Source organism: Cryptomeria japonica, chromosome 2 (assembly GCF_030272615.1).
Source record: "Cryptomeria japonica chromosome 2, Sugi_1.0, whole genome shotgun sequence".
In the NCBI taxonomy this organism is placed as follows: domain Eukaryota; kingdom Viridiplantae; phylum Streptophyta; class Pinopsida; order Cupressales; family Cupressaceae; genus Cryptomeria; species Cryptomeria japonica.
Window position 1 is genome coordinate 498,589,333 of NC_081406.1, and position 13,674 is coordinate 498,603,006.

Below are 13,674 nucleotides of genomic sequence, written 5' to 3' on the forward strand. Positions count from 1 at the left end.
TGTTGGCAACTAACACACTATTGGTTAGGTTTCACTATGTTATCATTGATGGAAACATGATTTTGGGTTTCGGCTTCATATGGTATACCAGCAGGCACTTCACAGATTCTACACTGGTACCGGCACCAGCACCGGCATCGGCACCGACTGGTCAGGAAAATTTCTTTGGTCACCAACAATGCAGGTCGATATGGTATAGTAAAGGTTATTGGTATTGGAGGCCAACTTATATTGGATCCAACATCAGCAATTTGTGTTAATGTATATTCATTTTTGTTATATGACCAACATGTAATCTGATATTGTATATATCTTTGTAAGCTGACATAAGGCATAAATTTGTATAGGGTATATATAGGGCAGATTGATTAGATCATTTTGATATGATAGGGATTTGATGGAATGGATATGCAAATTTAATTATTCAGAGAGATTATGTATGTGAGGAATTTATTGTAAGGGTTATTTTGGTAAAGGGGTTTAGGGTTTCAACCGGAATAGACAGAGCTTAAACTAGAACTGCATTCTGGCATAGAAGATGCTAACTTAGCAGTTCATACTTCTTCAGATTGTTTTCTAGAATTTTATGTAGTCAGTGAGGCTCCTATTGTGATTGAGCAGTGTGCTCTCAGCTATAAGCCTTCCTACAAGTGCATGCCCCTCATATACTATAATATCTCTTCATATGGCCAGTGGATTGATATTGTGGGTCACAAATCCCACCGTGGTTTTTCCTCATTGAGGTTTCCATGTATAAATTTGTGTGTTATGGTTCTCATTTATGTGTTTGGCTTATTGGTTGCTTTACTTCTTTCAATTTTGTTTATAGCGATATACCGATTGGTGCATAAATGTTTTGTTAAGGCTAAAATATACTATTCTAGTATAACACTGATTCACTCCCCCCACCTCTCAATGTTATTGGTTTCCAACAATTAGTATTAGAGCCTTGTGCCTTGGAGGATGTTCAACAGCTTGAGGAAGATCCTGAAATCTAAATCATTGAATATGGCTTTGGAGAAGCAGCTTGAGATGGCACTTCAGGATTATGATGCTGAAAGATTGAAGAACTTAAAGCTACAAAATGATTTGAATTCTGCTAAGGAATTCATTCTTGTCCTACAAGAGAGACTATCATCTGTTTAAGCTAGGAGGGAGGAAATTTTGCAAAAATGATGAAGAGAAAAATGCACTTAAGGAACAATGTCAGAAATTGAGTCAAGAGAACATGGTTATGAAGAATGAAATGCAAGCTATAACTATGAGGATGTCTAAGGAGATTGAGGATAGAAAGAAAAAGGAAGAAAATCTTGTTTTATCCCTGAAGAACAAATTTGAAGAATGTGGTAGGTTGGTTCATGAAAATGATATGTTGAGAACTAATTTGGTACAATCCTAGAGCAATAAGAAAGAGCTTGAGAGACAAATGAAAATACTAAGAGATGATTTAACTGCTGCAAGTGAGTAGAAAGAAAAATTCAAGATCAGCTCAGCACAACTTGATGATTTATTGAAGAGACAGAGGCAGATTGGAGATTCCAGTGCACTTGGATTTGAGCAAGGAAAGAGTTCTAATACTGCTAATGAAGATCAAAACCATAAGGCACTGGTAAGACAATTCAATGCTTATAAATTCAATGGTAGATATTTTGTTTGCAATAAATTTGGTCACATGGCTAGGCAATGTAGAAACAGAGAAAATCAGAACCCTGATTCTGCTCTCGGTAAATGTTCTAAATGCAATAAAATTGGTCATAAGACAAAAGATTGCAGAATGAATGTGAAATGCTATCCTTGTGGAAATTTTGGATATATGGCTAATCAGTGCAGGTGAAGCAATTTCACCAATTTTAGCAAGGCAATTCAAAATAACAATGTTACATGTTATGCATGCAATGAAATTGGACATATTGCTAAGTTCTGTAGAAGCAAAAATCCACTGATTAGTAATGGAGGATCAAATGAAAAAGGAAAAGAGAAGGTTAGTGAAATTCAACATGATCATACTCAGAGATGGGTTAGGAAGACTAAAGAGCAATCATCTGATGGGAATGTCTCGGTTACCTATCTGACAGAAGAGGTTGATCCTGCACCGAAAATGAGCTCATTCAATAACTAAGGCATATGCCTTAGGGGTAGGCAAAATTCATGAAGATGTTTCATATGCCCCGGAAAGAGGTTCTGGAAGATGTTTCAGATATTGGAGAGGATTATCTGGCATGGATATGTTCTGAGCAAGATCCGGTATCTTTCACGGGCAGTCATTTATGTCAATGGAAGATTAGGGTTTTTCTAGATGGATTAAAGGTTGAATACAATTCATTGTTAATCACCCTGCATTCAGAGCAATTTCAGAATGATTCAAAGTGACTAAGTGCAATTAGAAGCTATTTAGAGGCAATCATATTTCTTCTTGAGTGATCATACTGGCGTCTGGAAGAATTTGTTGGAGGTTTTTCACCAAGAATGAGCTAAAGGTGTTTTTCTTGAAACATGGAAGCGAGATCATCTTCTATTCCTATTTTTGTTGCAAATCCAACTGTAGTGGAGTTAAGGACCACTCCAGGCCAATTTTCAAGTGGTATCCACAAGTGGCTACCAAGGAAGATTCGGTTGGAGCATTTTCTCACATTTCGGAGGGAGTGGTGTATGTAGAAGATATTAGGGCATACATTCACTGTCATATAGAGGACTTAGGAAATTCAGAGATCAAGGGAATGTATGTGAATGAACTAATGGGATAATCTAGAAAGATTAAACTGGCATATAAACACATTGAAGATCTAGGGTTTATAGATATTATGGATATTCCAAAGTTCGAGGATGAAATAATCAGATATGTACTGAGAAGAGTACATGGGGAATTCATATGGCTAGACAAACCTTATAAAATCACTAAGGAATCCATCTGGGCTATTATTGGTTTACCATTGGTAGGGCAACATCAAGATAAGAAAGTGCAAAACAACTTTGTGAGGAACATCACTGGCACCACATCTAACAAGAGATCGATGAAACTGAGCACTATCACTGACACCGACATCAAATTTGGAAGCATGGTCATAGGATACAAGGTAACTCAGTCAAACTGACTGAATTTTGTTTCCAATTCATGTACTTTGGTTGCATATAAGATGATGAGAGAAAATGTAAAGTTAGATCTTTATTGTTGGATGCTTGAAGATTTATTAATCAACTTAGGAAAGATTAAAGGTGAGAAGAAGAGCACCTTCTGATATGAAAATTTTTTAGTCTGCTTAATGCTATACTTTTTAAATGATACACCCAGTTCTGGTAGGAAGCAATGGGCTTTTCACATTCCGGTAGGAAGACAGTTAAAACAATAAATTGCTGCATTAGGAAGTCAAAGAGATGATAAGATATGGGGCTATTTTAAGGATTTTCAAAAATCTATGAGGTCTAGGATAAGAATACCTAAGCATACAGTAGAGAAATACTCTACCGACATTTGTTTCATGGTTAAGAAGGATGTGACTCTCATGGAGGCAGTCAAGCCCCAAAATATTTGGATAGAGGAAATGGGCTCTAAGATAGTTGCATACATTCTTGATGCCTATATGAAAATGCTAATTGATGCAGAAATAGATGAGGCAGAGAAACCTTGTGGAACTGCACAATAGAAGACTCTAGAGGTTGAAATAGAGTTCAACTAGAAGAGAAGGGAAAAACAAGAAGGAAAAGAAGGAAAAATTTTACAGGAGGTCTCAAAGGATATAAAGGCACTTATTGATGTTGTCCTGGAGAAAGGGAGAAAGAGGAAGGATTCGGTAGTTCCCTTTGAACCTATTACTGTTGAATCTAAATCAGAGGATAACACACCATTAGCCTTTGAGAGGGTTGTTAGGAAGAAACCAGAAGGACCTAAGATAGAAGCAAAGAAGCAATGGTTAGAAAGGTCACAATCAAATTACCAGCTCAGAAGCAAGCACCTAAGGCTACACCTACAACTGCATCCAGTACTGTCACAAGGAAGAAGAAGGATGACACTGATTCTGGTAAGGTTACACCTAAAACTTGTGTAGAAATTATTGATGAAATAACTAAAGATCGCATGCTAAAGAATGTTGAGTTTTGTTATGACAAATTAGAGGTTGATGATCAGAGAGAGGTAGAGGAATCAGTCATGTTATACTTAGATATTTATAAGAAAGCATTAATAGAGATAAAAAATCAAATATCGGTTGAGTTATATAACATGTTAGATGCTAGAAGGTTATCTGCTATGCAAGAGGATAAGAACATTAAAATGCAAGAACTTTTAGCTATTTGTGTTAGCATAACTCTAGATGAAATGGATAAGACAATTGAGGCTATAGACAGAAAGGTTTTTAACAAGAAACATAGAATAACTAGCCTGATGCTAGGAAGAATGAATGAAGTAGTAAAGGAACTCAGAAAGCTTGGATTAAATTTTTGGGAGAGCATAGAGGATTCTTTACTTCACTGGAGACAAAGACAGAAACTATAGATATATTGGTTGAAGGGAAAGGAAAAGGGATTATGGGTATTCTACCCTTAGTTTTGAAGAATATCAAGATAGTGGAAATTGTGCCACTGGTAAACACAAATGTACAGACAAATACTAAAACACCTATTAATACAGAGAACATTGTACATGATACTAACATTAAGGATAATTGTCCTCTGGATACTAATGTACAGATTGAGAATATTGTCCTAGAGAGGAACCGACAGTTGCACATACTGCAACAAGTGGCGAAGCCACCGGTGCAAGTGAGGAGGTAATAAAGGATAAATCATCAGAGAAAATAGGGGAATCTGATAGGGAACTAGTTGTTGGCACATCATTATTGACAATTGACACTTCTCTTGTGGAAAAGAAAACCATCATAGAGATGAGTCCAACAAAACTGATGATGATGGTTGCTCAGAAACTGATGAAGGAGGGAACCACAGACAAGGGGATTATAGATTAGTGAATAACTGTTTTGCATAGATTGGTCCCGGATTGTAAGATTGAAAATGAAGCGAACCCTTTCAGCAAGCTTAAGGTAATAACTAAACACATATCAAAAGACCTTCAATCCTTACAAAAAATCACCAACTGGAAAGCACTTGAAAGATTCACTCATGCTAAGAGAGTCGCTTTTGATCAGATCATTGAGATAGATAAGAAAATGATTGAGGAGAAGTTAATTCTAATTGAAAATTCTTTGAAACAATGTACAAACATATACAGGGTATGTTGCAATTCTGAAATACTTACAGCAAATATAGATAAAAAGAGAAAAGAGATACAGGAGAAAATTTCTAGTATTGCTAACTCTTTTGATGGACTAATTTCATTGACAACATCAATTGATGGACAAATTTTTACTTTGGAGAACCAAATTTCTGCTCTTGAAAAGGAAAGAGATAAAATCATTCAGACAGCTAGAATTCTGAGAGGTTTGGTGAGTCCAAGATTGGATTCACTTTGTGTACATAAGAGGGAATGCATGGATATGTTGGGAAAGCCCACACCGGTAGAGGTCAATGAGAAAGAATCTCTTGCATATTTATTGAGTGAACTTGTATCTATCTTCAACATATTCAAAACCAGTTGGGATACTTATGTGGAATTACTCAAGAAAGCTTATCCAAAAATCTTGAAATTGGTCAAGCTTCGGTAAGACATTTTTGGAGGTATTCAATGTATAGTTCTTATTCTTTGACATTCTTTTTACAATTATTTTTTTGGGGCATTTATGTCAAAGGGGGAGTAGTATAGATGTGAAAAAGGATAAAGGGGTTGCATACATTAGGGGGAGTTATAGAGTTTTTGGAGATATGGAGTATTTTGCATATTCAGCTCAGGGGGAGCAAGGCAGGATGAAACTAGCAGATGAAACCATGACCATTTTTCACATGAGTGTTGCCATCAATGCCAAAGGGGGAGATTATTAAAAATTGACACTCGATTGGTTTGGTTTCACTATGTTGTCATTGATGGCAACATGATTTTGGGTTCTAGCTTCATATGGTGTACTGACAGGCACTTCACAGATTCTACACCGGCACCAGCACCGACAGGTCAGGAAGATTTCTTTGGTCACCGGCAATGCAAGCTGACATGGTATAGTAAAGGTTATTGGTATTGGAGGCCGACTTATCTCAGATCCAGAATTGGCAATTTGTGTTAATGTATATTCATTTATGTTATATGGGCGACATGTAATCTGATATTGTATATATCTTTGTAAGCTAACATAAGGCATAAATTTGTATAGGGTATATATAGGGAAGATTGATTAGATCATTTTGATATGATAGGGATGTGATGGAATGGATATGTGAATGCAATTATTTAGAGAGATTATGTATGTGAGGAATTTATTGTAAGGGTTATTTGGGTAAAGGGGTTTAGGGTTTCAACCAGAATAGACAGAGCTTAAACCAGAATTGTATTCTGGCATAGAAGATGCTAACTTAGCAGTTCACACTTCTCCGGATTGTTGTCTGGAATTTTATGTAGTCAATGAGGCTCCTATTGTGATTGAGCAGTGTGCTCTATGTTGTAAGCCTTCTTGCAAGTGCAGGCCCCTCATACATTATAATATCTCTTCATATGGCTAGTGGATTGATATTGTGGGTCACAAATCCCACCGCGGTTTTTCCTCATTGAGGTTTTCTACGTATAAATTTGTGTGTTATGGTTCTCATTTATGTGTTTGGCTTATTGGTTACTTTACTTCTTTCAATTCTGTTTATATCGGTATACCGATTGGTGCATAAATGTTTTGTTAAGGTTAAAATCTACTATTCTGGTATAACATTGATTCACCCCTCCCCCCCTCAGTGTTATTGGTTTCCAACAAATATTACACTCATTTATACAATTCATCAACCTTGACTACAAGGTCAGCCAAACCCTCGACACCTAATTATAAAATTACATCATGCAATACATAAGTTAACCACCAGACCAATACAATATCATGAACAACATATCATGGACCTAGATCAACTCCTCAAATGCACACCATCACCAAAAATATCGCCAAGATCAAGTGCAACACGTTACACCACCAAAAATACTGCATAACACAAAGAATGTCACCAAACCCATAAGATCATCAATAACATGCACAATGATCAATGCAGACCATGAAAAAAAATAGGAAATGATTAGGAAACACCAACAAGCACATTAGAATCATCCACAATAGTTGCATGAACACAACTTAATCAAATCTTCATCGATCAACACGCTAACACTCAAGAACACTTAATAGAAGCAACTCAGACAAGAAAGATAGTTTGTGGAGCATAAAATCATGAAGCATCTAAAAATAAGATACACACAAACATTCCAGACACTCTCCCAAATCCACAATACAAGATATGATCATATCAGAGCACAATGAATCAAACACCAAAACACTGCAACATTGAACACTAAAAACCAATCTCCATACCAGAATCCACAACTCAATCAAATCATCATATAGCATCATGAAATCAATAAAGAATGAAGTATCTCTATTTGATTCAACATAGAAAACAGATAAACCAACTAGATCACCTCACTGCAAACACCGGATCACCAAAACAATTCTCTGCAATAGCAAAACATAGGAATATGTTGACATCAATGACAACAACATATCCTAGTAGCAGCAATATCCAACAATCGGGTCATCTCTCCTCATTGTAAGTGTTACCACTAATTATTTTTGTTGACAAGCTTCGTTCTGCCCAATCGATCGATCTTTGATAGTGGTCCTCATTCTTGCAAATTTGACTTGAAGTTTGTTAGCCCCTTAGTATTATCGCTTGACCACGTTTGACTAGAAATGTTGCCAATAGCCTTCATTTTTCATCAAACTTAGTTCCAATCTCTCTCCGACATCCGATGTGGACCTCACCAAGCTTCACATGTCCTACGTCGCATGATCACTACTTGTTGGAAAAGTACAAGTTGTTCTTGTTTTTTAATTATTGGTCGACCTCTGATCTCCGATAGTCGGGTCCACTTTATCCAAATTGTCTATAGATTTCCAGCTAGAAACTATGTGTTGGCTCTACCTGACAGTGACATATTTGTGTGGGACCCTGTGGTGGTGGATTGGCAAAAGTTCCTTTTGGCATGAATTGCCCTTTTGGCAAGAGCCCCTTTGCCTTTTATCGGACTGTGTGAGTTATATCAAAATTGGGCCCACAAGGGAGTCTGAAGGGCATTGATGTGACACATTTACTGTCACGTTAGCATTTGTTAGTCCACATGGAGAAGTGAGAAAGAGAAGTTATTTCATCATTTTGCTCCACGACATCCAGTTGGCTCGCATTCCTTGGTTCACTTGGCAGTGATGTGTTGTGTGGGACCTGTGACTATGTGGTGGCTACGGATTTTTTCTTTCAAGTTGACCATCACGCTATCAGGTCAAACTTGAAGTAGCACCCATTTTAATTGTGTTGTTCCTGCTTTCCAATTTTCTCTGACAGCCTAATCCTCCGATAATTGAAGACTTGTTTAGTGAGGAAGAAACATGTGCTCCCCACTTCATCTGTGCATTTGTGAAGTCATGGTGGCAGTAGTTGTATGGTCCATGTTGGTGGTATCAGATTCTTGGGGAACCCATGTACCAACTAGAATGATGCAGTTGCAGAGATAGCCTTTTCTAGCTCCTTGTTTTAATCGTGCAATTGCGCGATGATTTCGGTCATCTGTTTTGAAGGGAAGGAAGAAAGTTGTTCCTGCCATCCCGCAAAGTCAAAGATAGTAAACATGAAGGCATGCAAGGTAACAAGAAGATGGAAGTTAAAGGCTCCCCACCATCCTGCACTACAGAGAGTCGACGTGGAATGACTATGTGGGCTAACAAGGACAAAGGCAAGATACGTCTCCCGCTATCCCGCACAATGTAAAGCATGTGTATGGTGACTTTGTGAGGTATCACGAGGTGAAGGGAGAGATGTCACCCACTTTCCCGTGATGCCAAAGACCAAAAGATATAACCCTTGCAAGGAAAGACAAATGGGAGATGATGCACATCTCGTTATTCTGCAATGACAGAGTTTGAGGTCGGTATGTTCAATTGTGATGACTCTATGGATATGTTGGCAACCTGATAGACAAAGGGATCCACGTGGCAGTTGATCGACGTTGACTGAGAAAATTGGATAATTGTTTTAAAGACATGTGGCATCCACATTGGTTGAAGAATAAATCTAATACACAAAATTCGGTGATGATGAATTTAAATGAGGCAGTTGTCATTCTTTTCTAGGCAGGTCAGAGAAAGAAAAGAATGCATTAATGGCGACCAAGCTGCAGATTGTTTGTGTGGCTCGAGAAAGGATATCAGATCTTATTGGATAGATGAATATTACTAAGCTTAGTAATTAGAGTATAGAGCAGACTAATAAGAACAAAGAAACATTTAATGGTGATCACCTTTGCAGGGGGAGTTGCTGATATTTTTGAGGCTCGAGAAAATCTACCAGGTTGAAGGTTATTGAGTATAGTAATCCAATGTCGAAAGCATGATATGAATACAGATGGATTTCAAGAGAATATAGTTATTATGAGTAGCTATCTGTGTAAGTGGTGTGTACAAAGAATCTAACCAGTTTGCAGACATGATCTCTTAGAGGCTGAAGAGATCAGATTTGAATCTATTCTAGGAGGGAAACCATTATTGGTATAGAAATTATCGAACAGAAGAGTGGTTGATGATATTTGATAGTTGCGAATGAGGTAGATGAGATAGCAGATGTACATAGGTGTATGGCAATAAAAAATAAAGTGGTTCATTCAGTCGTATAGTGAAGAGAGTAGATGAGACCAGAAATAGAGAGTTGCAGTGACCCGAGACTAGAGAAGTGAAGAGCTGAGGTAGACAATACAATAGGTGGAGGAATGAATTAAGCAGAAAGTAGAGAGCTAGTTGCAGAGAAGAGCAGAGAACAAAAGGTTGGCAGAAGGCACTGATAGCAGAAGACAAAGAACAAAGATTGAGAGAAAAGAAGAGTCACACAATCACAAGTGCAGATAACATAGTGAGCCAACAACAATACAGTAAGGTGTTACAAAACACATTTGTAACAAGGCATTTCATTGTAACAATTCATTTTACTGAGTCATCGTAAATCTCTGAATGGGTGCTCAGAGCAGGGGTATGTTTTCCTTTGAGTAGGTCTCATAAAGCTAGGGGTTGGTGCTCCTTAATGTTGGTGCCCATAAAGCTAGGAGTTGGTGCTCCTTTGGGTTCGTGCCCATAAACTATAGGGGTTGGTGCTCCTTGAGTTGGTGCCCTAAACTTTGTAATCAATGATCTACTTATGAGGCTGGATTGGAGCAGTAGACTCCAGTAGCATTTCTCATTGAGATTTTCCCCACCGTGGGTTTTCCTTGTATATTCTTGTGTTATGAGTTTTCTCTCTATGTGTGTGTGTGTGTTAATGTGTTTTATATCTCTTCTCATATAGTCTTGTAATTCCAACCAAAATACCCTAGAGAAATTAAACTACTAACACAATAATGGAGATTAAAATAATTATTATTTAACATCTATAATCAACTAATGTAACACATATAATCTCCATCTAATTAAATTCATTAACCAATTAACCATTATGAACATGCATCACTACACATTTCATTAATTTATGCAAGTGGAAATAAACATAAACAACATTAATCTTTCCCTAGGTTACTTCAACATCATTACTTAATTAACTATCGTAATGACATCCTACTCACATGATAATCACATCCCACTTAAGATTAATGCATCTTATTCAATTCCTAACCTTGAGATATGCAACCTAACAGATTATTTATCCAATATGAAACACATAATATTCTATCTTTCAACTACCATGATAAATTCTTCCTTTTAAATGCAAGACAACCCCTTTATCCTACATTCATTTTATGCACCAAATCCAAATGTGTTTTAACCCAACATTTCTTATATACATGCTCTTTATCCTTTTCCATGACAATGCAACCCTACTACATAGGCATATTCTATATTACTTATCCATTTAACCATGCTACAAATGCATCTAATTTCCTAACATGCTCATTTCTTAATCATTAATTCCAAATGCATAATGCAGGAATCTTAATGCAATCTTCTTACTTAACAATCCCTTACATGCAATGCATAATTTCCTTTCTACCAATGCATCTACATGAATCATTCATCTAATCATATTATCCAAAATTTTCATTAATACTAACCCATTCATTAGGGTTCCTTCTCATTTCAATTACATCCTAATAATTTTATAGAATTCAATTTCAACCAATACAATTAAGTCATAATATAGATCCACTCCATTTCATTTACCAATACACTTAAGGACATTTCTTCCATTCTATAAGTACAACATGATACATCATATAGTCTTATCACAAACCATGACTTAATCCTAAATTCCATCTACTACCTTCTTACAATTGCAATTACATAAAATACATCATGAGGCTAGCTCTTCCTATTACATGATCCCAACTTCTACATACAAGAATATTACATAATATGAATTCCATCATATTCATTACATAAATCTGCTACAAGGTACATCCATATTCATCATGAAGAAGTATCCACATCCACGCAAGAAGAATCCAAGAGAACATCCCAATGGCTAAAAAGAACCAACCACCCAACCTAAAAATCTCTATTTATAGCTCAAAATTAGGGTTTTTTTGACACCTCGACGCCCGTGGTCCCCACCAACTTCAAACACCTCATAGCCTACTCAAACGATTTCGAAATTGCATGAAATTTCACACGCTTGCTCATTACACTGATATCAAAAACATGGTCTCAATTTTGGAGTTTTCCGACCACCTTTTTCGAGGGGGCATATTTACACTATACAGCAGTATCACCAAGGCATACTGGGGCAGAATTTTTCGTTTTCTTTGAAACAATGTCATTCTGACTTTGTCTCAAAGAGGGGCAAATGTAGACACCTAAAAATGTCTCATTGATCATGTACTAATTATTCCTCTAATTGATTAAATAATCTTTATTATTTAATTAATTTAATTAATCTATTTCTTCTAATTTCATATTTCCTCATCATCTTATTAATTATTCTATTTTTCTATTCTATTATCATTTAATCATTTTAATCATTTCCTAAATATTAATTAAATATTTATTATTTAATTAATTATGATTAATTCCCCAATTGAAATAATCTTTATTATTTAAATAAATTACTAATTATTCAATTTCTATCTCTAATCATCTAAACATTCAACCCTTTTCTAAATATTAATTAAATATTTATTATTTAGTTAATTGTGATTTAATCCTTTAATTTAAATCATCTTTATTATTTAATTAAATTCCATTTCTAAATAATTAAATAGTTTCTTTAAATTATTTAATTAACTAATTAATTCTTCCATTTCTAAATCCCCCAATTCTAATTTCATTTAATTTTATATTCTTCTAATTTCTTCCAAATTCAAATACATGTGCATGATTTCAAAAACCAATTTGAAAATCAAAGTCAAGTTCTAAATATATTCAACTACTAAATTGAATTAAATAAATTCAATTATTTGAATTAAAATCTCATGCAAAGATTAAATCTAAATGCAAGCAAATGCTAAATTAATTAATTAAATCATTTATCTCTTCAACTTCTATTTCCATCTTTCAGTTAGCTTTTTCTAAATTAAGCTTTCTGTGTCATCTTCTCTATTTCCACCAATCATTCTTTTTCTTCCTTCAATCAGTTGACTCAATTAATCTATTCAATCTATTGAGTTCCACTCCTACAATCAGCAATTCAACTATCAATTTTCATGTAAGCTCACCTGAGTTCCACCTCTTGATCAATCTATTCCACCTCTCAATCAATCTTCTCCAATTTTCTATAAATTGAGCATCCAATCTCCATTTTTCAGTAATCATGAACTTTGAATCTTTGTGTCAATTGTAGGTTACCAGTGCAATATCTGAGAGTCGTCATACCACAGAGAGGAGAAAAGCAATGGAAGCAATATGTGATCTTGGGATAGGGAGTTTTGATTTCATTTGATTATTTTAATTCCTATTTGCTTGATTGTGTTATTCCATTGTCTTATTTGTTAAATTATAAAATTTGTGCAACTTGCAAAAAAAATGAAAAAGCCGCACAATCTGCAAAAATCACACAGAAAAATAATGAAGGTTAAATTGTGATTTTTGCAGATTGTGCGGCTTTTTCATTTTTTTTGCAAGTTGCACAAATTTTGAGAAAAGATTTTTCCATCACGCAATCGCATAGACAACATCACGCATTTGATCCTTTGGGGTCACACATTCATTCTGACAGGGTCACGCAATCGCCCTGTCTAGATCGCACAATCGCCCTTTCTAGATCACGCATTCGCAGGAAGCTTTGCTGTTTATTTTTTTCTTCTGTCTGTTATTTGTTCTGTTTAATTCTGTCTTAAATTTGGTTAATCTGGGATCAAATTGCTTTTATTTTTATGATTTGATTAATACAGTTTATGGCGAGAAAAGTTTAGTTCAAGATTTCAGGAGCAAGAAGGACGAAACAACAAAATAGAGAAGCCAAATGCTAAAGAACAACTGGCCTTAGACAGATATAATAGCCTAGTTCTTTTTTATATAGTTAAATATGATCTAATCAATATTGAATGGATGATGAGGGATTTGGCTAGGGCTTCACAAT